Here is a 3,964-nt window from a genome sequence, read left to right as displayed (position 1 = left end):
GTCAATGGATATAAGGTAAATACATTAACCCCTGTACTATCTATCACTCCAGCCCATGAACGTTGCTTTTTTTTTTAATGGAAGAAAAGGTTTCGATTTTTCTTAAAGGTTGCTACCCATTCCTGTTTAATAATCAGTGTACCCAGGATTAGGGTCAACTCCAGGTGAATATATGCCAATTAAAAAATGTTTAAGAGACTTTCCCTTCTCTTCCTCTGAGCTTCCGACGGAGGTGGCCGCCGTCTCCCAAAGGCACCATGACTGCCCTCAAACCCGTCGTGAAATCCAAGATCATTAAAAAGAGAACCAAGAAGTTCATCAGGCACCAGTCTGACCACTATGTCAAGATAAGCGGAATTGGCGCAAGCCCAGAGGCATTGACAACAGGGTGCACTGCAGATTCAAGGGCCAGATCCTGATGCCCAACATCAGTTACAGGAGCAACAAGAAGACCAAGCACATGCTGCCCAGCGGCTTCCGGCAGTTCCTGGTCCACAAAGTCAAGGCACTCAAGGTGCTGCTGATGTGCAACAAATCTTACTGTGCCGAGATAGCTCACAATGTGTCCTCCAAGAATTGCAAAGCAATCATGGAAAGAGCGGCCCAGCTGGCCATCAGAGTCACCAACCCCAATACCAGGCTGCAGAGTGAAGAGACTGAGGAGGCAGGTTTTGGGCGCCTCACATTGTGTTAATAAAGTGTGTAAAAGTAAAAAAAAAAGTGTTTAAGAGAAGGAAGATTAAAATAAAACTCAGGGAACGTTCTTGGCCTGTAAGAGCCTGGCATATCAAATATGTTTCATATGTTAATCCACAAGTATTTTTGTTTATCCCAAGGAAGGCCTTATCTTCGTAAGATAGCTGTCATAATAGATATGCCTGCAGTCCTATGCCCTCTCTATGAAGCTTATTTTCTACTTAGAGACTCAGAAATAAGAAGTCCGGGCTAGCAAACCAGTTTCATAAAAATTGTCATGGATCCCAGGTGCATTTTATTCATAACCTTACTTAGGACATAGCTTCCTCTATGCTCCCAAAAGGCCACTTAAACTTCAATCATTACAACCATGTTTCTAAATAGCAAAAAGAAGTCAAACTTTAAAAATATTTTCTTAAAGTTGTACATAACACATCAGCAAACCACTGGTCCAAGTTTGATGTCCGCATTTAGATGGAAAGGAGGATGGGAAAGCTTGTCCTCAATCCACATGAGAATTAAAAAGCAAAAATGTTATTATTAAAGAACAGATATGGGGGGTCAGGCAGCAATTTTTGTCCCACTAGAAAACTACCGTGTTTGGGCTGGAGCAATAGTAAAGTGGGTTGGGTGTTTGCCTTGCATGCAGCCAACCCATGTTCAATTCCCAGCATCCCATATCGTCCCCTGAGCACCACCAGGAGTAATTCCTGAGTGCAGAGCCAGGAGTAACCCCTGAGCATTTCCAGGTGTGACCCCCCCCAAAAAAAAAAGAAAAAGAAAAGAAAACTACCTGCTTAACCGGGCTGGAGCAATAGCACAGCGGGTAGGGTGTTTGCCTTGCATGAGACCAACCCAGTCGACCCGAGTTCGATTCCTCTGCCCCTCTTGGAGAGCCCAGCAAGCTACAGAGAGTATCTTGCCCTCATGGCAAAGCCTGGCAAGCTACCCATGATGTATTCAATATTCTAAACACAGTAATAACAAGTCTCACAATGCTACTGAGTTCGCTCGAGCAAATCAATGAACAATGGGAGAACAATGACAGTGACAGTGACCATGCTTAACTAGACTTTCTACCTCGCTGCATATAATGTGTTAGGTCCAGTTCGCAATGCTCTGCATATATTATTTAATTCACATAACAACTTTGCAAAGCATGTGTTACTGTCTCTATTTTACAGCTAAGAAACGAATGGACAGAGATATTTGGTCAACACCTAGTCTACAGCATAACACAGCAGCTCTTGTTCTGAACCATTTAATTAATGCTTTTTGGTAATCTTGACTGGCAGTGAAAATGTACAGGTCTAAGAGAAACTGGCTTAAAACTTGCTAGTTGGTTGAATTATATCTGCAACAGGGTTTTCAAGTATTGCCGCTTACTTTTGGAGATTCTGTGTCATGAAGCCAGCATGGCAAAGCTGTGTGTCTGCACAGGCCATTCTCATGATCAGACATGTAGGCTCAGTATCTCATGCAGACAGAAACCACCAGCCTAAGATTTGGGGGGTTGACCTTGGGGTCCTGACTTTGTGTACTGCTGAACTCCAAGAAATCTCAAAACTTAGGAAGTACTCTGAAACTTGGAAGAACTGAACTTGAAGGTGGGTTGAGGACACCAGAGCACTCTGTGATGACTGTCTCAATTACATTAGTGCATTTTCTTGTTATTTCCTGGGAACCTGTCATGGGAGAGCCCTGGAAATATAGCACTTGTTCATTGATTTGCTTGAGTGGGCACCAGTCACGTCTCCATTGTGAGACTTGCTGTTATTGTTTTTGGCATATCGAATATGTCACAGGGAGCTTGCCAGGCTCTGCCATGCGAGAGAGATACTCTCAGTAGCTTGCCGGGCTCTCCAAGAGGGATGGAGGAATTGAACCCAGGTTGGCCACATGCAAGGCAAACGTCCTACCTGCTGTGCTATCACTCCAGTTTAGCACCAATAAATCAATTAAAATATCTTTGTTCTCTCCTTTTGGTTTTTGGGTCACACCTGGCAGTACTCAGGGCTTACTCCTGGATCTGTGCTCAGGGTAAATGGCCTCTCAGCAACATTATGTATGTTGATATCGCTTCCAAATGCTGTTGCCATGGCTCATCCTGGTTCCCCCCTTCTCATTGACACTGTGGTGATGGGTGGTAAGACTTTTCAGATCATTCTGTGGTGAGTTTTTTTTAGCATTCTATGGAAACCCTCCACAAAATCGCTTAGGACAGCTCTGCCTTCAGGTGGGCATTTGCCAAAAAAAATACAGGAAGGCAGGGGTATGGTGTTGCCAGCAGGTCAATCTGTACCTGTGAAGCGAGTCCATCAGCAGCCTGATGGTGCCTTCAGACTTCTAGATACACCAAAATTGCTACTGTGCCTTTGGCCAGAACCCAACAACTTGGGGCCAAGTTTACCAAGAAAGTAAACGGTCAAAAGTTAGGTATGTGGGAGACACACCCACAAACCACCTCCAGCCCAGCTCTATAATTGGAGGCAAGGCCTCTCTGGTTCCTGATTGAACTGCTTAACAGCCATGATCCCAGAGACTCAGAAACAAATCTCAGAACCCAGCAGCTTTTGGCAGAGATGTGTCTGGTCTCCACAGTAGGTTACTGGAGCCAGGCCATCCCAGGTGGGAACAGGTTTTGTGCCTTGGCCTATTCCCCCTGGTGGCCCAGTGGCCGCCATCCTCCAGAGGCCACTGGATAGTCAGGTTTGGGCCCACAGTTACGAGACACAGAGGGCCTCACAGGATGGGGGTGGAGTCAGCCGTGTCCTCCCCGCCCCAACAAGACCCTGAGTGGCCACCAACAAATGGCCTCTTTGGCTCCTGATCAAGCTGCTTAACGGCCATGATCCAGAGACTCAGAAACAAATCTCGGAACCCAGCAGCTTTTGGCAGAGATGTGTCCGGTCCCTGCAATAGGTTACCGGAGCTGGGCCACCCCAGGGGGGAAAGGGTGCTGTCCCTCTGCCTGCTCCCCCTTGGTGGCTCAGTGATTACCATCCTCCAGAGGCCATTGAACAGTCAGGTTTGGGCCCGCAGTGACGAGACACGCAGGGCCTCATGGGATGGGGGTGGAGCTGGCCCTTTCCTCCCTGCCCCAATGAGACCCCAAGTCACCTCCCACAAATGGCCTCTCTGACTCCTGATCAAGCTGCTTAATGGCCATGATCCTAGAGACTCAGGAACAAATCTCAGAACTGAGCAGGTTTTGGTAGAAATCCCTCCAGATTTAATTGTTAAAATTTTGAAATTACAAAATTACGCA

The 3,964-nt window shown here is 46.4% G+C and overlaps 1 pseudogene; it reads left to right on the top strand.

Moving 5' to 3' along the window:
- The first annotated feature begins 257 nt into the window (after nucleotides 1-257).
- LOC130019346 (60S ribosomal protein L32-like) lies at nucleotides 258-694 on the top strand (annotated as a pseudogene).
- The last annotated feature ends 3,270 nt before the right edge of the window (nucleotides 695-3,964 follow it).

Source organism: Sorex fumeus, unplaced genomic scaffold, assembly GCF_029834395.1.
Source record: "Sorex fumeus unplaced genomic scaffold, SorFum_2.1 ptg000008l, whole genome shotgun sequence".
Classification (NCBI taxonomy): Eukaryota; Metazoa; Chordata; class Mammalia; order Eulipotyphla; family Soricidae; genus Sorex; species Sorex fumeus.
This window is presented reverse-complemented; position numbering and strand designations above follow the sequence as displayed.